General features: G+C 44.0%; 1 protein-coding gene across 1 annotated transcript in view; it reads left to right on the forward strand.

Moving 5' to 3' along the window:
- Positions 1-22,762, forward strand: part of PAG1 (phosphoprotein membrane anchor with glycosphingolipid microdomains 1) — an 81,440-nt gene that overhangs the window by 28,245 nt on the left and 30,433 nt on the right. Inside the window, exon 2 of the mRNA XM_060243587.1 lies at positions 9,560-9,619. The gene's annotated coding sequence lies outside the window, so the exon portion shown is untranslated. The remainder of the gene's footprint in view (positions 1-9,559; positions 9,620-22,762) is intronic.

Consider the following 22,762-nt stretch of genomic DNA (forward strand, 5'->3'; position numbering starts at 1 on the left):
GGCTGCGTGTACAGGCTGGGAGCACTGCAAGCAGGGGGAAAACCGGGGGTGGGGGGGACTGGTCTGGGGCCCCTAAAGGCATGGGGGCCCATAAGCCAGTGCCTACTTTGCCTAATTGTTAAACCAGCCCTGTCCCCCTACCCACCTCTTGCCAGGAGCCATCCCCAAATCTCCAAGAATTTCCCAACCCAGAGCTGGCAATCCTACTGCCAAGTTCCTGAACTCTTGAGTATGAGTCAGATGTCATATAAAAGATTGGAGTCTGAGTGGAAATTGGCAGAAATCTCTTGCTTCTTTCTTGTGCAAACTTTTCCAGAAATGGAGCAAGCATTACACTAGAGGGGAAGAGACTTCTGCCATTTTCTCTTTCCTTGCTGCAGTCTCCTGAGCTGCATTCTATTCCACTTAAAAAAGTCTCATGACCTTTGGAGCATCTTTTTAAGAAGCACAGGAAGAGGAGGGGAGATTCATCCCACAATCTCCTCCCACTCATTGTTGATAGGATCCAAACCATTAATTTTACTGGTTTTATCACATTGGTGAATTTAGTGCAGCAAGTTTTAAATTGTGTTAATTAATTTCAGTCTCCTGATAGCTCACAAAAGCCAACCTACCAGGAGAAATCAAAAGTTTTATGAGGCATTTACCTAGCAGAACACTTTAAAGCTGTCTCTGTTGTGTCTAATATGCTCTCTACATTTTGAGCCAAAACAAGAGAGTGCTTGCCTTTTGAAAACCTATTGAAGTGCAACAGGAACCCCTTCAAGACCCTAATTGCTTTTGCCTCCGTGTGGTGTTCTGGAATTTGAAAAGTGACCAAAAGATTCATCCATGCAAGTCAAGAATAGTTGGGTACATGCTCCAGATGTACATTCAGCCAGCCAGTTTCTGGAAAGGTTGCTGAACAGATTCCAGTGACTATTACATTTTACAAAATCATTTCCCTCTTCATATAAAATATATGTGTGTGTTTGTATGTGTAATGAAGTATTCATGTCTATTTACTGGCAATGGATTCCTTTGACTCAAATAGCTTTTCTGTATTGTTTAGGCACCTGCCACTTTGTACTACATACCATTACAGTACATTGGCTTGAACTGCTTTTGAGACTGTATCTTCTGGTCCAAAATAGGGAGGTGTATACTTGAAACACTATCCAGGTTATATGCACCTGACTGTGATGCAAGACGATATCATTTGAGGTCTCCATAATACTCCTTTGCCTTATGTTATTTATTATAACTATAAAACTCCTTTTGGGGTCCTACATTAATTAACAATTTGTATTATTATTGCAGTACTGAGCCTAAGTATACTATCTATGCTTGACCACTGAAGAAGGCCAGTTAAGCCAAAATGGCTCAGGTTGCATTAGGTTTCATTTGTGTGCATTGTACAATTAGGTTTCATTTGTGTGCATTAGGTTTCATTTGTGTGCATTGAACTTCCTGACCTTTAGAGTGATTCCTCAGTAGAATAGGCTTCCTCGGGAGGTGGTGGGCTCTTCTTCCTTGGAGGTTTTTAAACAGAGGCTAGATGGCCATCTGACAACAATGAAGATCCTGTGAATTTAGGGGGACCTGTTTGTGAGTTTCCTGCACTGTGCAGGGGGTTGGACTAGATGACCCTAGAGGTCCCTTCCAACTGAATGATTCTATGAATTTTGTCTTGTATTGAGGCAATAGTTGAGCCCATAACGGTTTTTAAATTATCTTGTAATAAATATATGTATGTTTGATAATTTCACATTATTTATATGTTTATGTTTTACAGTTATTGTTTTTAGGAACTGGCCCTCAGATCTGTATTTATTTAACCTTCCAGGCTCTTAATTCAATTATTTGGGTTAAGTTCATAAGAATATAAGACCATAAGAGAAGCCATGTTGGATCAGGACAATGGCCCATCCAGTCAAACATTCTGCGTCACACAGTGGCCAAAGAAGCAGGTGCCATCAGGAGGTCCATCAGTGGGACCAGGACACTAGAAACCCTCCCACTGTGCCTCCGCAAGCACCAAGAATACAGAGCATCACTACCCCAGACAGAATTCCAACAATTTTGTTCCCTTCCTTTCTCTTGTTTCCCCACTGATGCCATGGCTGTTAATACAGTGCAGTGGCTATGGGGCTTCTTCTACATGGCAGGTTTCTCCATAATTTCCCTGCCCCCAACACCCAACCACAATCCCATCTCTGCTTCCTCAGGATTCTTCCGTTCCCCCCCCCCATTTTTTTAAAAAAAGAAATCATCTGTTGAATATCTTTATATCTATCATTATATGGCAGGGGTGGCCAGCAATAGCTCTCCAGATGTTTTTTGCCTATAACTCCCATCAGCCCCAGCCATTGGCCATGCTGGCTGGGGCTGATGGGAGTTGTAGGCAAAAAAAAAAATCTGGAGAGCTACTGTTGGCCATCCCTGCTATATAATGTTACAACAATCTGTGTATCAGGTTCTCTGAATTCCTAGTTTTCATTGTGGCCCCCTCCTGGTGGATATTATGGCCCCCTCCTGGTGGAACCAGCTGCCGGAAGAGGTGAGGGCCCCGCGGGACCTTGCCCAGTTCCGCAGAGCCTGTAAAACAACCCTCTTCCGGCTGGCCTATGACTAGCTGGTACAAGAAACTGCGCGCAGTTATATTGGATGTTCGCTGCCTCTAAATGTTTAAATGTTTAAAATGTTTAAATGTTTTAAATGTTTTAATGTTTTAAATGGTTTAATGTTTGAATTTAAATGTTTTATACTTAATTCCTATTTATGTTAGATTCCTATGTTGTAACCCGCCCTGAGCCACTTGTTGGGAAGGGCGGGACAGAAGTCACAAAATAAATAAATAAATAAATAAATAAAAATTGTTTGAAAAGAAAGTCACAGAGATACACCTTTCTCCTTAGATCTCTGCAGCAAAAGGGGCTACTTTTTTAAAAAGCTGGGGATCCAGAAAAGGTGTTTTACAGATTTTGTAACATTATACTGATATAACAATATTCAGCTGCCAGTCATTGTTGTCGCTGTTGTTGTGTGTGTGTGTTTTAAATAAAAGCCTCCGGTGGGGAAGAAATAGCCACAATAGGGAGCAAGGAAAGTGGTTGTCTTATGAGTCGGGAAATCTGCACTTGCCCACTCACAATGTAGCCATCCAGGCTTTTTCCTGTGAGCGGTTCCAAAACTTCACAGAAAAGTAGGTTTGCGAAAGACCGGAGAAAAGCCAGGGAAGCATTGGGAGCTACACAAATGTACTATGATGGTGAAACGAGGCATGGAAAAGAAAAACAAAAAAAAATCTCCCAACAGCATTAGACCTGGAGCAAAAATACTTCATGTTGAAATCTCTTTAGAATTGTGTCTTATTACTATGTTACATTTTGTTTAAAAAAAAATGCTGAATGTAGAGGTTTATCTCTAAAAATAATCATGTGAACTCCTGTAGCCTCAGGATGAAGCTGCCCTAGAAAAATGTCTGACTGCCTTATTGAACCTGTCCCATAGAGATTGTGCTACTTTTTTATACTGAAGGGCTTGGTGTCATGAGCCCTGACAAGGAGGAGCTGGAAGGGTTAACAGACTTGGAAGAGTTGCCAGCCAGTTCCTCAGCTGAACAAACAGCAGCTGACCCATCAATCACTCTCCAGGCACCAGTGTCAGCTGTTGATGATCAATCTCCTCCAAGCTCTCCTCCCATCTCAAAAGTTCAAAGCAGGCTCCAGAAAAAACTTTCAGAGCGAAGACATGAAGCACGCCAATGCTTCAGGTCTTTCAGCCCTGAGTTCTAGCAGAGTCACTGCCACCCAGGGAGCAGGCTGATTGAGACTCCCATATAGCTCCCACCCAGGACCTGGTAACCTTATGGAAGCAACAAGTCTATTCTCTGGCTTGCATCCATGCTCCCTCCTGATTCCTGATCCTGACCTGCTTGATTTCCTTGGCACCCTGACCTTTTGGCTTTTGGACATTAACTTCTGATTCCGGTTTGTGATTCTGCATTGGTGACTTCGCTCCTGCTTGACTTCCTGGACTTTGACCTTGGACTGGCTTTGGACTCTTGCCTGCCTGCACCCTGAAAACGTGACAGATTGCTTCCACCCACACACTCACTTCACAAGATGGATGAGGAGGCAAGCGGAGGCTCTGGAGGAGGCAAGTAGCCTCTGGAGGAGGCAAGTAGCCTTGCTCACTCAGGTACAGCACTTCACTCAAATGGTGGCTCACCTGCAACAGCAGCAAGCCACTGTCACTGCCCCACCCAAGTGCCCGGTGCTTCCCCCAGAGAAGTTCACTGGGAAGCTGGAGGAGTTCCCTGCATTCCTGGCACAGTGCAAACTGTATGTTGAATTACGTGCCAGAGACTTCCCCAATGACAAGACCAAGGTATGCTTCATTGTCAGCCTCTTAAAGAGGCAGGCAGCTAAATGGGCTACCCCCTTGCTTCTAGCCCCATCGCCCCTGCTGACTGACTACCGGGGCTTTCTGGATCATATGGCGGTAGCCTTTGCTAATCCCCAGCAAGTAGCCACTGCCAATCAGAAGATCTGGACCCGGAAGCAGGGTAAGGACTCTGTTTCCCAGTACTCCACCGAGTTCAAGCTTCTGGCCCAAGACCTGGCCTGGAATGAGGTTGCCCTCATGGACCTGTATACGGAGGGGCTGGCTGACGAAGTCCTTGATGAGCTGGCACGAGTAGACCGACTGGCCACACTGCAAGGCCTGATCATGCTGTGTCTCTGTATCAATGGCCGCCTGGAAAGCCGCCACCAAGCATGAAGCAGTACCCGTCCCGCTCAGCTGCCCCGCCACATAGTGACGGTGACAAACTCGATGCACACCAGTCCCTAGACTGATGACCCCGAGTCCATGCAACTTGAGGCTGCACGGCCGTGGCTCATCCCCAAGGAAAAAGCACGGTGCCGCTCACATAATCTCTGCCTGTACTGTGGAGGGGCAGGACACTTCTCCTCCAGCTGCTCTGCCAAGCGCACCCAGCCCAGTACCGTGCCACCGCCGCCAGTAAAAGACCAGCCCCAAGTCTGAGTGGACCCCAAGTCAGGTCCCCTGAACCCTACGTTACCAGCCAGGGCCCGTTCCTTGAACCGGTCACACTCGGCTCGCTGGATGGGTGCTGGCTGTTCATCTGTGCCATGGTCTACTCTGGAGCCACCCATTGCTTCGTTGAGGTGGCCTTTGTGAAGCAATACCAGATCCCGGTGCAGGACAAAGACCCCCCAACCCTGGTCGAAGCCATCTACAGGCGTCTCCTCCGCTCCGGTGACCCAGGAAACCCATGTGGTCACACTCCAGATCCAACACCATCACGAGCAAGTACAATTCGATGTTGCTCGCATGACCCGCTTTCCCTTCATTCTGGGACTCTCCTGGCTCGTAAAGCACAACCCCCTCATGGACTGGGCACAGGGAAAATTGAGCTTCAAGGACCCTTGTCCTCACCAGGCCTGGTCGGCCACCCTGGCCACCTCCCCACCGCTGCTGGTTCTCTACTTCCCCTGGCCTACACAGACTTTGCCAATGTCTTTGAGGAAAAGGGGGTCGACCAGCTCCCCCCGCACCAGCCTTATGACTGCGCCATCAATTAGGTACCAGGGGCACCCCTGCCTATGGGGCAGCTCTACCCCATGTCCGAACCGGAGCTAGCAGCCCTGCAGGACTTTCTCGCCAAAAACTTGGAACGGGGTTTCATTCAGCCATCCATGTCCCCGCTGTCCGCCCCTGTTCTCTTTGTCAAGAAGAAAGGCGGCGAGCTCCGGCCCTGCAATAACTACCAGGCCTTGAACAAAATCACCGTCCGGGACCTTTGCCACTGATCCCAGAACTACTGGATCGCCTTAAGGGGGCCCAGGTCTATACCAAGCTGGACCTCCGGGTTGCATACAACTTGGCGCAGATCCGCGCAGGAGAACAAATGGAAGACAGCTTTCAGGACCTGCTATGGCCAGTACAATTATCTCGTGATGCCCTTCGGCCTGACCAACGCCCCCGCTGTCTTCCAAAGGTTGATGAGCAACATCTTCTGCGACCTGCTCGACCACTTTGTGATCATTTATTTAGATGACATTTTAACTTATTCCCAAAGTCCTGCCCAGCACGCAGGACACGTCTGCCAGGTCCTGCAATGTCTGCACGAGCATGGTCTCTACACCAAGCTAGAGAAGTGTGCCTTCGACTTAACAGCAGTCGAGTTCCTTGGCCACATCGTCTCACCTCATGGGACTCGGATGGACCCAGACAAAGTCAAGGTGGTCCTGACCTGGCAGACGCCGCAGAACCGCAAGGACGTACAGCGGTTCCTTGGCTTTTCCAATTATTATTGCCAGTTCATCCCTGCCTATGCCGATGTAACCATGCCTCTGACCCAGCTCCTGCAGCCCAAAGAGCCATTTCACTGAACTCCAGTGTCATGGGCTGGGGCCAGGCCAGGCGAAGTCCAGGGGCAGGCCAAGGTCTGTAGCTGGGTAGCAAGGAGGGTCCAAAGCGCCAAAACCGAATCACAGTCCAGGTATCGTACGTCAGAGGTTCAGAAGCCGAAGTCAGGGGGTCTAGAAGTCAATGCCAGAGTCAGGGGGTCCAGAAGCCGAAGTGGATGCTAGAACGTCAGGTAAGTGACTAGTTGCTTCCACAAAGCCTTCTCTCAAAGCCCACAGCTATATAGCCCTCTGCTGTCTGTTGCCCATTTGGCTAATTGCTGACTCAGAGGGCAGCCAGGATCCTGCTGAGACTCAAGCACCCTCACTCCTAGAAGGGCCAGAATCCTTTCAAAACTCAGGGCTCAGGGAGCATCTTGCTCGTGAGCGTGCTGCCCTCCTCCGATCCCTGAGGTCCTGACGAAGGCGGTCACGCACACGAGCCACCCGAGAGGGCGAGGCAGGGGGGCTTGGATCTTCTCCAGCAGGAGGCAGGGGCACTGGTGCAGGTGGCAGGGGCACAGTTTCTTCTGCAGGCTCGGCTTCTTCTGCAGGGCCCCCAGCACCCATGACATCCAGAGGCAGACCATTCCTTCACCACCTTGAAAACCTGCTTCACCACCGAACTGCTCCTGCGTTACCCAGACCCTCAGCTGCCATTCACAGTAGAGACCGATGCCTCCAGGATGGCCCTTGGCACAGTGCTATCCCAGCAGGAGGACCCCTCCCAGCTGCTACAACCCTCTGCATACTACTCGCAGCAGCTGATGCCCACAGAGCACAACTACACCATCTGGGAGTGGGAACTCCTAGCCATCAAGACTGCCTTCGAGGTTTGGAGGCATCACCTTGAAGGGGCCCGCCACCCCGTCCAGGTCCTGACTGATCACTGGAACCTGGAGCATCTACAGATTGCTTGACGCCTCACCCAGTGTCAGATCTGGTGGTCCCTCTTCTTTTTCCGGTTTGACTTCCAGATCACCTATATTCCGTAGAACCAGAACCGGAAAGCAGACACCCTCTCCCGAAAACCAGAGTACGCTGTGCCTTTAATGGGGGAGACCCCAACTGGGCTTATACTTGCACCCTCAGTCTTTGCTGCCACCAAGACTCACCTGACCTTGACTGCAGACATCCAGGCCAGCCAGGCCCAAGACCCCTGGGCTCAGCAACGCCTCCTGGAAGTGCAAGACGGCACTGCCGGGAACCTCTATACCCGCCAAGGTCTCCTTCTGCACAATAGGTGCCTATACGTGCCTCCGGGGCCCCTCCGGGCCAATGTGCTTTGCCTGACCCATGTAATTTATTACTGAGCTCCCCAGGTCCAAGGGGCACACTTGCATCCTGGTGATGGTGGACCTCTTTACCAAGATGGCTCACTTTGTCCCTTATCCCAAGCCGCCCACGACACCTGAAACAGCCCAGCTCTACCTCCAGCACGTCTGTCACCTGCACGGGCTCCCGGCACACAATATCAGACCGAGGCCCCCCAGTTCACCTCCCGATTCTGGCAAGCCCTGCACTCCAACTTAGGCACCCACGTGCATTTGTCCTCAGCGTACCATCCCCAAATGGATGGGCAGACCGAACGCACCAACGCCACGCTGCAACAATACCTGCATTGTTACACCAGCTACCAGCAGGATGACTGGGCCACCTTGCTACCCCTGGCTGAGTTTGCCTACAACAACGCCGTGTGCTATCTTATAGTCTTCCATCAGAATATTTCCATGTATCAGTATTTCAATGCCAGTCAGTTATAAGCCAACCGGAAGAGGACTGTCTTACAGGCCCTGCGGAACTGTGCAATGTCCCGCAGGGCCCTGACCTCCTCCGGTAACTGGTTCCACCAGTAAGGGGCTGTGATTGAGAAGGCCCTGTCCCTAGTTGACTTCAACCGGGCCTCCTTTGGCCCGGGAATTACAAGCAGATTTCTAGAACCGGATCGCAGCTCTCTCTGGGGGGCATATGGGAAGAGACGGTCCCTAAGGTAGGCTGGTCCTAAGCCATATAGGGCTTTAAAGGTAATAACCAGCACCTTGTACCGGACTCGGTATATTATTGGCAGCCAGTGCAGTCCCTGGAGGCCCGGCTGAATGTGCTCCCATCTAGGGAGCCCTAATAACAGCCGAGCAGCGGCATTCTGCACTAGCTGCAACTTCCGGGTTCGGCACAGGGGCAGCCCCATGTAGAGGGCATTACAGTAATCCAACCTTGAGGTGACTGTTGCATGGATCACTGTTGCCAGATCGTCCTGCTCCAGGAAAGGAGCCAACTGCCTCACCTGCCTAAGATAAACAGTCAAACGGCGAGCCTGAAGTCCAAAGGGGGACCAATTTTGATGTAACACATCTTCGTCAGCCAAGAGCTTCTCCGTAGCTCTTTCAGCAATATGTAGCTGTTTCCACTACTTTCAATTATCACTTTTTTACAATAAGATATTTATAACTGGAACACCAGTCCAACTGTTTTTCTGACCGACGTCTCCACAATTTCTCTGGCTGGTATAGTTCCTCTTTGTGAAGTCCACCAAAGCAGCCATTTTCTCCAGAACTGTTTTTGGTAGCCTGAAGATCCCCTTCAATTCTGGGAGGTCTCCAGGCCCTGCCTGGAGGTTGGCAACCCTAGGAACAGAGTTCCGAAAGCCATCTTTGCCACTTAATGTTTATTTGTGGAGGGAGGAAGGGTGTAGATAGGTTAAAATTGGCATGAAGGTTTGCCCCCCCAATAACGAATTGCATACTGAATGACAAAGTCTTTCCTTTTGCAAGTCGTTTATGTTTTAGAAAGCGCAACCCTTGTGGTAGCTTACGGAGTGAGCTTGAACTTCCTTAACTCTGTTGATGCTTTAACAAAATTACTTTGGATTTTCTTAGCAAGTCCAAGTTTTTTTTTTTTTAAAAAAAACCAAACTTAAGTAAAATGTTTTGTTCAATTACAATATTACATGCAAAGCACAGTTGCTCAGTACTAGATTTGTGACTTTCATATTGAGTTAAAGTTTATGCAAGAATGGAAGGCTTCCTTCTAATTTCATAGGTAACATTCATCTTTCACATGCCAAAGATTCAACTTTGACATCTTCTTGGGTTAGGAAGTCTATGGCGTCTCCATTGCTCAATCCCCATGTTCTTCTTTTTCAGAGCATACCCGTTGCTTCCTCATTGAAACTGTGTGACTACAAGGGAGAATGCAGCCGTAAAGTAAGTAAGCCTCTTGCATTAGCAAGTTCTTGATTTATTTCTGATGCTGCTACAAATTTTACTCAGGGACAGATTTATATTGCTGCTGACAAAGGTTGAGATATGTTTTATACTATAACTAATGCTGTTGGTCTGTACATATTTTTGCCATTTTACAATGCATAATTGGTCAGTGACATTCTTTACCATATAGTGTGGTGGTGGCCACTAGCTTAGAATGTTTTTTTTTAAAGGATAAGGCAAATTAATTACAGAGGACAGGGCTGTTCACCATTTACAGCTAAATGGTTAGAAGTAGATTACATCTGAATGTCAGATGTTAGGCATGTTTGGCTTGTGAGCCACCAGAACCATCTGCCTATCCTATATTGTAAATTGAATCCTGAATTAGGTAGGTTTTAGGGTCAGACTAGAGAAGATGCTGGAGCTTTTGTAATTGTGATCTGCCCTGTTTGTTTTTAAAGTTCAGTACTGCTGCGGAGAGAGGAATTAAATCACATTGGAACTCGAGCACTTGGGAAGAGTTTTCTTTTTAAAAGCTTTCTTGTAGTGCTGTGTTTCTTCATGGAATGCAGAGAGGGTGGCAAAGAGGTAAAACTATTCTGGCCCCCCCCAGGACTGCAGGATTGCAACTTATTTCCTAAAGTTAGTGGACAAACAAAGTTGTACCTATCAGATGTTCCACCTTTGACCTTCAGGACATTGGCTTACAGAATCAAAGAAGAAGCCTGTTTACTTAGCTAGATAATTGGCATTTATGTAATGCATTTAGCATATAATATCCTGTGTACTTATGTGTTACCAACAGCATTTGAAGAAGTGCAGGGAGATGAATGAGGGACCCAGGTCCCGGCTCTGAGCTGTGGTGATCATCTAGAATTTTCCACTATCTCTTAAAAATGCACACATACATACACAAGAACTGGGAAAATTCCTAGAGTGCTGCCATACTGCAATGACATCACTTCCAGGTTCGAGCTGGAAGTGATACTGTGGTGGTGTGCAATCCCACTTTCTTTCCCCATTTTCCCCATTCCATTGAGTGACATTAGGAGATCAAGTGGGGATTTAACTACTGTAAACAGGGCAACTCTAGACCCAAGACTGTTTTGTCTCAGTCCCAGGTTACCTCTCTGCAATCTGATGTTTTGGTTTTTGACTGCTGATGTCTGGAATGAGTATGTATATGTGTTTATGTGACTTGATATAGTACTTTTGTGAACGTAAGATGCAGGGCTTTTTTGTTTTAGCAGGAACGCACAGGAATGCAGTTCCGGCTGGCTTGGCATCAGGGGGTGTGGCCTAATATGAAAATGACTTCCTGCTGTACATTTTCCTTTAAAAGCCCTGTGCAAAACAATGGTGACATCAGGGGTGTGTGGCCTAATATGCAAATAAGTTCCTGCTAGGCCTTTTCTACCAAAAAAGCCCTGGTAAGATGTATACTTAATGAGGTAGGAAGATAGGATATAAATGCTCTAAATAAAAAATAAATATATGAATTTCAGATTTAGTGAGGCAAAGGGTTTAACATCCCTTTTTCCAGTTGCTGTGATTGTTTAAAAAACAGTTTGCAAATCTTCTGTTGTCTCATCTACTTTGGTCCTATTTCATATTTTATTCTGTGTCACTGTTAACTATTTTGATTTACTGTTCTGAAATCAAATATTATACAAATATCTTAACTGGTAGTGAAATATTTTACATCTCAGTGTGAGTACACATAACTGCTCGCCTGTCTTCTGAACTGTTTCACAAGTCCAAGTGTGAGAAATACCATTGGAAATCTCCAAGAAAGGAGTAGTCAATAGATTGACTATTGGACTTTACATGATCTAGCACATTTCTTCAAAAGAAAAAGCCACAAGGAGAGATTTATACCCCACCCTTCACTCGGAGTCTCAGAGCAGTTTACAGTCTCCTTTCTCTTCCTACAACAGACATCTCAGGTGGGCCTGAGAGAGCTCTCAGAGAACTGTTCTTGAGCAGAACAGCTCTGAGAAAGTTATGACTGACCTAAGGTCATTCCAGCAGCTGCAAGTGGAGGAGTGGGGAATCAAACCTTGTTCTCCCAAATAAGAATCCACACACTTAACCACTACACCAAACTGGCTCTCAAGAGGATTGATTGACTGAGTATTCATACCCTGGCTTGGAGCCTTTGTGATATCCTCAGCAAACACTCCTGCCTTATAATTATTATTCCAACTCCAAAGAACCAAACAACTGCAACCTCAGTTTAATTCAAAAGCCCACTTACACTAACACCCAGGAGGGGAAGGGATTTAGAAAGCATCTTCGCCAGCCATCTTGGACCATAAACCTAATGGATCAAGAAAGGAGATATGGAGAGGGCTAGAAATAGATGAAGGAATTTAGAGTTAGCACTTGCCTAACCAATCACGAGAAGCTGATATTTGTGCCTCTGTCTCTACTGTTGTGGGCATCTCTTGACTGCCCTTCAGTTTAGCCACATTTGCAAACCAGAATCTTCTTTCCTATTGACTTCAGTCCCTACTTGTTTGTATTTGTGAAATATAACCAACTGTGTGCATGTTGCATGTTACTAATAATGAATATGGCCATGATTCAAAGCATCTCTTGTGTGTCTAAAATTATTCCATATATGCATAGACTTCTGCCAATCTTTTCTTTTGACTTTAAGACTTCCTGCTGCATTGGTAGCTGGTCCAGAAGAGCTTTCATGAGGGTGTGAAGGGATATATTGAGAACCACACTTTCAATCACTGCTTATATCTTCAGAATATTCCCCCCCCCACACACACACACATATAATGGACATTCATTTTTTTCTCAGAACAATGTCAGTTGTTTCTCCAAGTATTTCTCCTTTCTCTCTCTAAATGCTGTGGCCAGTTGTCTTGCAAGTTAAAAAGCAAAACTCTTCTTGCAAATGTTCCCTTGCCTGTGCTTGGTACTTATCCTCTGATGTTAGCATATTGTTTCTCTTAGCAAATTGCATGACAACAAAGCAGAATATCCTTTCAGCTGCCCTCGTCATTATTTTCCTCCAGCCCCCTGTTGCCCATTGGCATGCTAGAGTCTCTTCACATGGATGGAAGGGCATGGGGCATCTGACAGTGTTATTTTATGTTTCAAGAAGGGCTTTTTTTAAGCAGGAACGCAGTTCTGGCTGGCTTGGTGTCAGGGGGTGTGGCTTAATATGCAAATGAGCCCCTGCTGGGCTTTCCTTACAAAAAATCCTTTGTAAAACAATGGTGATGTCAGGGAGTGTGGCCTAATATGCAAATGAGTTCCTGCTGGGCTTTTCTACAAAAAAAGTCCTGGTTTCAAGGATGGCCATGTGAACCAATCACCTTGGCTGATAACCTGTGGAATGTATTCATTGTCCTGTTCCAATGAATAGTTGGCTGGTTTTGACTTAGTTCTGTTCAGGGTCCTGAGAGTTAAGGCAAGGGTTCTTTAATCCTGTACTATTACAAACTTGCACAATACAAAAACAGACTTTCTTACAACCCCAGTGCTTAGGGTTTGTTTGTTTTTTAGTACTATGTCCAAAGTAGTTTCTAGTGTCAGCAGAGTCAAAAGTAGTCACTGGGGAAATGCATATGCAAGAACTTTATCTGCATCCTTATCTCAGCACTTGCTGAGCCCACAAAAAAATTCTTAGAAGCAGGCACACAAGCTGCTTCCTTACCACTGTCTGACATATCAAGCATAATAATGTCAATGCACATGTTTAGGATTAAATTCTAAAAATAAAATTTTAAAGCCAGTCAGAATTGTTTTCAGTTCATTTCCCTGTGCTAATATTGCATTATTACAATACCTGCAGCTATATGAAACCATACAGAAATCAATCATGATCCTTCCCATGATGCTTAGCAGCTTTTAGATGTTCTAATAAGGAAAAGGTTAAATGGGTAGTGTTCCTTCTTTCTTTTCTTGGAAGGACATGTGCAGCTGAGGTCTTGTATGCACACAGTCACCCATAAACATGCAAGAGGATTGACTCTTAGAAGACGTAACCTTTGTTACATTCAGCACTAGGGATAGGTATGAATGGGCTCATGAAGTAAAATTTTTCATGAATTCTGGCCAATGGTTCACAAAGCAGGGTTCATGGAAGGGCAACCTGCATGAATATTCCATGAACTTTGGTTCTGTTTGTGGTGGTTCATGAATGGATGTGTTTCCAGACTGACTGATTCTACTCAAACTGTTTATGAAATTCCAAAGCAACAGGTGGAAGGGTGGAATTCTCCAGCCTAAGAAACTACAGTAGCAGCCCTCCAAACCTTAATAGCCACTGCTGGCTGCCAATAACAAAGTTCCCATTCTGTTCTATATATAAGCTCAGCTCTTCTGTTAGCTGTTGGCAATTACACAGAGAGGTGGGGAACTTGTTAAAAGCAGACTGACAGAGCACATTCCCTTCTGATTGTGAACTTCTTTCCTGTGAAGGGGTTTGGGGATGTTAGGTGGACTCAGGACTCTGAGCCATCCCATCTCTCTGCTCATGCCAAGCAGAAAGGCTAAGCTACTGGGAGCCTTGACTGAGGATCCACACCCTCCTTATTGTGAACTCCCCTGCTGGGGTCCAAATACAGATCTTGCACTTATTACCAGGGAGGTACCATATGTTCCTCCTTGCTTCACTTATGCCTAGCTTGGTTCTGAGAACTAGAAATTTTGAGTCGTGTATATTCATTTCAGAAAAACAACATTTTGAAGGAAGTGCAGGAGACGCAGTTGTGCAAAAGAGAAGGTTGTATTTACTTCGCTAAATATAGGTTTTTGAAATGAATTTTTTTTTGTTTTTATTAATCCCTTGCATTTGTTGAGTTCAAAGTGAAGCTAAATATGAGTTTCAGCACAGAAAAATATTTATTTAAAATATGTTTATGCACTGCCTCTCCACCAAATGTATATTTTGGCATACAGCGCAATTAAACAAAGTGAAACGAGATCAATAATGCCATCCCATAACCAACCAGTAATGACATACAATCATTTAGTCATCCATGGTGCCTACCAATGTCTCTTCATTTAGCATACATCTTTTCAGTTTATGAACTGAATATGAACTCTCTTCCAACTGGCATCAAACTGACTCATCTGTCATCTTATTAAGATGCATGATGCTCTTAACCAGGTGGGTTCTTTTGTGTCTGCCTTTGTAAAGGCTGGTTCACACAGAATGTTTTCCTGCAGTGAAAATGGCCCATGGTACCTGTTGATGATACAGTATATAAACAAGAGCACAGCCAGCAGCAGCTCTTGTTGGGATAACAGTTGTTTTGGGTTGTGATTTATATCACACATTATATTTGTCCACAATGATGCTGTAGATTATTTATGTAGCTTTATGTGACCCAGCCTGAAATCTGAAGGAAAATAACTACCAAACTATGACTTAGCTTTAGTAATTTTTTTGTTTATCTACTGGCAATTCAAATAATACTGTCTAGATGTCTGTACATAGCTAAAATCCATTATAGTCAAGTTATTGTGAGTTTTAGCAGGCTAAGGCAAGACATATCACATGACAGAACATCAGAAGAAAACGGGAAGGTAGGAGAGGGAGAAAACCACAAACAGATGTGGAACCAGCCTGCATTTTGTACACAATTAACATGTATAATACAAGTTGAATACTAGACTAATTTACTGTAAAGCAGCACTACATTTTTTGATATCGCTAATTAAAAAATCCTGCAGTGGAACTGTTGGTGTGCCTTTTAACTATTTAAAGCCACCTGCTGAGATTCTAAAGAGTAATCTTCTTATTCCTTAGAGTTTTAAAAATAATTATTGTTAGGGCAAAATCATAGAAATAGAGGGACAGGCTGGCTAGGTATTTGCTCCTGTAAGACTTCCCATTATTTTCACCATTTTACATGGTCCCTTAATTTAGGCCGTTTGTGAGTTATGATGCATGAAGTTTTTTTATTATTATTTGCAGTAAGTGACAAGAAAAAATCAAGTGCTTAATTGCATTTTCTCACAACTTTTGTTTCCCATTAGTACTACTAGATACTTGTCTTCATTTATTGCATAATCCATTGTATGTCTCCTTTTGAAGGCTGAAGTCGTGATAGTGGGAGGTCTAGACAGGATTTTTGAATATGAACAGAACAGCTCTTTAGATGTGTGAAGACCTTCTTAGATAACATAACCACACCTAGAAGCTGTTGTGCAACATATGGTTTATGATAATGATGGGGTTTTGTAGCAGTAAGCATGTTTATCTCTGGGGTAGTTTAGGGACACAGACAAATCCTCTAGCTAAAGCAGCTGCTAGTGCCTCCGGCTTTGAAGCTGATGCTTTGGGTTTGCTCATCCTGAAAAAACACTCCAAAGCCTGCTAGATCTCTCATCCAAGTGCACAGAGTTAAGGTTTCTTAAGGTGAAAACTATGCTTCATGCCACTGAATGCATTTGGCTGCTAGCTGTAAAGATTTATGATCCTAAAGTAAGACATTCTGAACTAACTCAAATCAATTCCAGAGTGATAACTCTGTTAGTCTGCTTAGCAAAAAGAAAAAGAAAAAAAAGTACTCTTGGCATCTTAGACTAACAGATTTATTATGCATAAGCTGTCATGGACTAGAGCCCATTTCATCAGATCCATGAAGTGTATCCTCACATGGTTGGTTGATGATAGATAGATAGACAGACAGACAGACAGACAGATACACACACACTGGGTTGAAAACACAAATGTAAACAATGGGGTCAAGAAGCAATAAATTGCTTCGAGATTCAGATGGTGACATTTCTTTGCCACAATAAATCTGTTAGCCCTATCACATCTTGTAGGCATATTAGATCTTTGAAAAATAAAACATTGTAAAGCAATAATGTTTTTTTATTTGGACCTGAGGGCTAGATTTGTAGCCCACATGTCATAAATACAGCTTTTTCTCTGTTTTTCTTCACAGAACTATGAATGTCTTGCCCAGTGCCTGCTATTTAAGATCAGAGGTCCTTGAACTTTGACACAAATATGCTTCGTATAATGAACACACCAAGTGATCATACATTGCTCAACGTCACTGTCCTATGCATGAGGCTTGGTTCTGATAATCTTGCCCTTTGGGTTCACTGGATGATTCTTAAGACATAGCTGGGCAGCTTTACAACTACTCAGTAGCCTTGGTAGGCAATTTTAATTTCTTTATATCTTGTGGCACGCACAGTAGGAAATATTAGTCTCCCCCAAGAGTTATGGTTATTATTTTTAAAGGCTACGAATCATAAAAATCCCTGTTTAACTGCCATAGAGGAAGGGGGAGGGACTCCATATCCCATTAGGATGTGTAACTTTGTGAATGCTCAACTGCTCTGGATGCAGTTGCAGTTGTTAATGTACAAACTGTCAGAACTCAAAAGGAGACATAAAGACAAACACACCAAATTAGTGAGAGTAAAATACTGGGTGATAGTTACATTGAGTGATGATCATATTGATGGTGGTAAAGTGCCAAAACACCAGAATGCATTTCTGTTCTTGTACAGAGGCAGCACTTTCTGTGATAGATGGAACACCAGACTATGTGGATGCAATCATTACATGAGCCAAACTGATGGTGTTCAGTCATCTTTAGCAAGAGTCAAGCAAGTTGCCTGTGACAACAGATCTTTCCCTGAAAAATAGCTACAGTTCCATTTGGTATTGTTGAGAATGCATAGGTATAAATTACACTGGTAGGTGATTGAACATTTCCACCTCGAGATCCTTTTTAAATGGAGAAGTGAATTAGAAATCCTAGTGAGAAGGAAATCCTCCAATATCATGTACTGTCTTTGTAAGCCTGACCATCTACCATCTTTTTGTGATCTACTACTTTGTACTTGGTAGAAGAGAGCCCATAAGAACTTCCAAGGAAAGAAAATTGAGTGGTCTGGGATTTGTCTGTCTGGAATTTTTTAGCCATGAGATATCCCACCAGCAATAATTGCTTTTTGTCATAGGAATGATGGAGGGGAGGAAGCCATATAAAGACTTATGCAGGCTGTTTTCATGTTATTAGCTACCACTAATCCATTCTTCTACTTCTCAGACCTCTTCTTTGAGTACGGTTCCTTAGAACTAACTGTTACAGGCTACTAAATCAATGCTTTAGCAAATCAAACTATATAGGTCTCATCTTAGGTGAAGTTACAGATTGTGTTTTAGTCAGTTTGGCAGCAGTCAGAGAAACCTATACTTTGAAGTATTATTGAAGGAATGCACCACAACAGCCTCAAAAATAATTTGCATTCATGATTGCTAATGGGTATGCTGCTGAGAAATTACATAGAGGAAAATTCAGGGAACAGAGATGTTGGCCTGAAAGGGGCATGTACAAGGGAAACATGTTTGTCATGCAAAACAGCTAAAGGAAAAGACTGGAATAGAAGCCTAGGTGAGCCTCAGTCTCTGCCACCAGGGGTGGAAAGTGCCATCAAGTTGCAGCCAACATATGGTGACCCTAGAGGGTATTCAGCTCAGGAGACATTCAAAAGTGGTTTGCCATTGCTTGCCTCTGCATATCAACCCTGGACTTCCAATTCATGTACTAACCAGGGCTAACCCTGCTAAGCTTCCAAATCGTTTGAGATCAAGCTAACCAGGTCAGGGCAATCAAGCTAACCAGGTCAGGGCTGCTACTGGCCAGCTTTAAAAAAAAAAGATTAAAAAACAACTGACGGTGCTGCAGCTGGGGAAGTAGGGGGCAAGTACTGGCATCTCCACTTAAAGAATCTCAGATAGCAAATGTTAATTATCATTCTCTACTTGGGACCCTGGAGAGATGAAGCCAGTTGGAGAAGATAATCCTCAGTTTGATGGACAAATGGTATGACTCAGGATAAGATAGTTCCATGTTTTCTTATGATGTGTCTTGTACCTTTGATGATGTTTCCCCTGCACTAGTTTTATTAAAGTTAAGTGTTATATCACCAGTAGTAGGGAATGCCTTGTTGTATCTCCTGACAGCCCAGACTGTGATCACCACATTCTGCAACACCAGCTGGAGTGATCTAAAGAGGGCTGCAGTTCAGGAAGAGCCTGGTGAACATTTGAGGCAGATTTGCATCCAAAAACTCGGCATCAGCATTCTTCCAAATAACAGAAGTTTGGCAGCTGACACTCAGTATTTGAAACAAGAACGCTTATCTGATTGCCAACTTCTTTTCGTCAAAAGAATGGATTAAACCTGAAGTGACAGATTCAGGACTGACCATTACTGTACTGTGAAGCAGTCTCCTAGTGTTGTCAACCTCCAGGCAGGGCGTGGGGAGCTCCTGGCATTGTAACTGATTCCAGACAACAGAGATCCATTTATCTGGAGAAAATGCCTGCTTTGGAGGGTGGACTGGATGGCATTATACCCCACTGAAGTCCCTCACCCTCCCAGAGCTGGCCCTCCCTAGGTTCTACCCCCAAATCTCCAGGAATTTTCCATCTTGGAGGCAACCCTAAGTCTATCCCAGATGGTTGATTTCAGAGATATCATTCTCCTTTAGATTTGCATTTCTGCACCATTTTTTTAAACAAATGAATAAGGCCAGCACAGGACAGTCTCCCAGATCCACATTTCATGGGTATAACCTTAATCTCTTCTAGTGAGTTTCTTCAGGTCCAAAAAGATAACGCAGCTCCTTAATCTTCCCACAGGATAATTGTGAGTCTTGATTGATCATGAACCCAAAGTAAATGTAAGATGGCTTTCAACTTTTCTATTATAAATGGCATGTGGCGTTTCTTTGAAGCCCAACATTTGCATGCTGATTTGGAAAAGACCCAATCTTTCCAATTCAGTCTTCTCTGAAATGACTCACATGTAGCTCATCTCATCTCTTTCTCCTCCGAGAATAAAGAGCAGTAGTTTACCCCATCAGGAAGGATCAGGTCTGACTGTTTTTAATCATGAGTTTTAGGTGGGTTTTTTTTAAAGTCACAGTGGGTAAATCTGTAAGCCAAGCAGGACACACAGACCCTGAGATTGATTTGCCTGTTCAGCAGATGGCTTGAGACAATATGCTGCAATATATGCTTGCTGAGACCTGAAGGCAAATGTGCCGTAAGTAACCTTGCGATAAGCCTGTTAATGCTAAGGCAATTTTCTATTTTAAACTCAGTAAAGCTCCCCCTTTGTTTGTCGCTTGCCTATTTACAGAAGCTGCCCTGCAAGGGTTATAGCAGAATGTTTGCTCTAATAATAGGACTGAGCCCTAAGGTCTTTTGGCAGGCAGCACTTCCATTTATCCTAAAAGGAGTAATGGTACTTGTTGCTTAGTGTTCAGAGAGTGTTTCATATGTTTGCAAGTGTTTCATAAGCAACTAGAACAGACCTTTGGAAGGGGAGGGGAAGGGAGACAAAGAATTATCTTCTGCCTTTTAACATAGGACAGAATGAACAAACCATATCTTCTGGCATCCCCCACCCCCAGCAAAGCAGCCAACATTTTTGAGAAACAATCCAGGTTGCAGATTTGCTCATTGAGTTTGTTTAAATATCAAGTCACTCCTTTCTTGTTTTTTCCAATTAAATAAAAGACTGCAAGTGTTTTGTGAATCTAAGGTAAAGCAACTGTGGAATGAACTGGATCAGAGAAGGGGAGACAGCTGTGTTGAAACTGAAAAACTGGACATGTGTTTCTTTTTCATCCAAATATTGGGGGGAAGCAAGTGCTGCTTAAAGGCTTCCTAGTTTTGTAAAGGCTTCGGTGAGCAGTGCTTCTCCTGAATTAGGCTGTAAGAACAAACCTGGAGAGGCCCCCGTCCCTACCATATTGGGTTGCATCCAGTCCAAGATTTCCAGAGACAGAATGGAACTTTCTTACCTCACCCTTCCCATAAATCTCCACAAAATGCTGCTACTGGGGGATAGGTGACTCTGGGGAAGGCCCCGGGGAGTGGGGGTCTGAAGCAGGAAAGGGAATTCTGTGAATTATGAGTTTAATCTGGATCCAGCTGATTAAGCAGAGTCTATGGTTTGCCCCGTAGGCCAGACAGACAGTAAACAGTGATTCATGTTTCTTTTCTTGCTTCTACTGCATGGTGAGAACAAAATGCTGGAAACTTCATGCTGGTGATATTTGTGAGACTCAACTTTTGGGGGGAGGGATGTAGTATTTTTTGTGGGATTGGAATGAGAAAGTAGGACTTGCATCATACTTCTGTTGTACCATTTCAGTCAATGTGATGGCAAAAAGAACTGCGTGATAATAATGAGTCTTGACTAATGGTATCAGCTAGCTGTGGCAGATTAGATTGCTACTGTGCTGCTAATGAGCATTTGTTCATGCTTCCTTCTCCCCATCCCCACATGAAAATTGCACAGCTGTGATTTAGACTATGGATCTCCAAAGGGCAGCATGTAAACTACTGTGGTCATGTGCCCCCTGGAAGACCCAGGGAAAGTTCTCAGAAAGGCCTGCTTCAAGTTCATTTAATCGTTTAAAATACTTATTTCGTAGGATTTTCTCTGTGCTGTTTACCTTGATAGCTTCATTTCTGGGGAAACCTTCATGGATGCCCCGTTGCTGCTGTGCTGTATTAGCAGCTGCACCAGCAACAGGGAAACACCAGAAGCCTGTCCCCATGTGGAAACCACCAGAGTCTCTTAGCTCTACTACTGAGTTGGTAGTAAGGGTCCTGATGTATTTCAGCATGTCTGGCCACCACAGCCTCCAGCTGTGCATCTCAAGCTCAGTGGAGCCTGCTTTTCCTTTTAAGATCTTGCAAAACCACAGACCCTTCTTGCAAGAGCGTAGGTTTTAAGAGCAGCAAAGCCAGTTATGCTTCAATTAGCATATGACATATTGGATATAGTAAATTGTACCCTCATCTGTTGTTCTTTCCTAAATGCAGGTCTTAAGAGCAGCTCTATCTATGATTCACTCAGCTGTCAGTAAAGAAGTCAATAGATGTGGCTGCTGTTTGGGTTTACCAGAATTGTAAACTAATTTGTCATACATAACGTTATGAAAAATCTACCCCCCAATGGATATCGAATGAAGCAACCCAATTAAATTTGGAAGGAAAGATCTGTTATTCATTAGCTGTTGCGAATTGCAGGATTCTATTAGCAGCAGATCATTAGATCTTATAATCATATTTGTTTTGTGGTATTAAAGGGAGAGAAAACTGACTGCTTTCAAATCATTCTCCCAGGGTCATAGATCAGCTCTTATTACCATAGCATCTTGGACAGAATCTGTGCCTTATGTGCATTCATATACAAGAAGAAGAGAGATGAGTAAACCAGACAGAGCAGTGGAAAATGAAAGCACGCTGTCATAGAATTCAGATTTTATTTTCATCATTATTTTGTTAGTGGTGTTGATTGATGACACTTTAAAAAATGGTGACTTGCCTATATGGTGACTTACCTATATGAATGGGCCATGATGTCACAGTGATGTCACACTAAGAGTAGAACTTTCTCAGAATTACACAAGTGCTTTTCATCTGTGAAACTGCTGCTCAGCCAAGTTGCATTATGTGTGATGGCATTCACCTCTATCCCATCCACTCCTTCCTAATATCTGAGTGAATCATGGCATAGTCACTGTCTCTAACAGGAATCACTATCCAATACACACATCCTTCACAAAGGGAAAAGTGGTTCTTAGCAATAAGGCTAACTGGCCTTTTCCCATGGAAATGTGTCAAGGAGAAATTATTTTGAGACCCCTGACCCATGTTACCTAGTGGCTTGATTTACTGGTGACTTGTAAGAAAGCCCCAGCCTCCTCAGCCTCTAATCATCTTCGCTGGGCAGCAGTGGTTGTTAAACTGTTAAAGAACTGTAAGGTTTACATTTGGAGTATATCTGCTTAAATGATGGTTGCCCAGCACACCAGGCTTACCGGTTGGAAATAAATCCTTTAAATTCTGTTTCATTTAGGTATTTTTTTTCTAATTATTGTTTAAAATACTGGAATGTTTATATATAGAACATTTTGGGGTTGTTTTGTTTATGTAGGATTTAAGAGTGTAAAAGCACAGTTTCTGTCATATGCAGATAGTTTCCCTCTGAGTATTCTCAAGAGATCCAGTTCAGTTGTCTCCAGCAAATTGCCAGAGACTATACCGTTCTTATTGGCAAGGGATATCCAGAGAGAATACACCATGGCAATGGGAAGCAAATACAGTATGGCAATGGT

This window comes from Heteronotia binoei, chromosome 7 (assembly GCF_032191835.1).
Source record: "Heteronotia binoei isolate CCM8104 ecotype False Entrance Well chromosome 7, APGP_CSIRO_Hbin_v1, whole genome shotgun sequence".
Classification (NCBI taxonomy): Eukaryota; Metazoa; Chordata; class Lepidosauria; order Squamata; family Gekkonidae; genus Heteronotia; species Heteronotia binoei.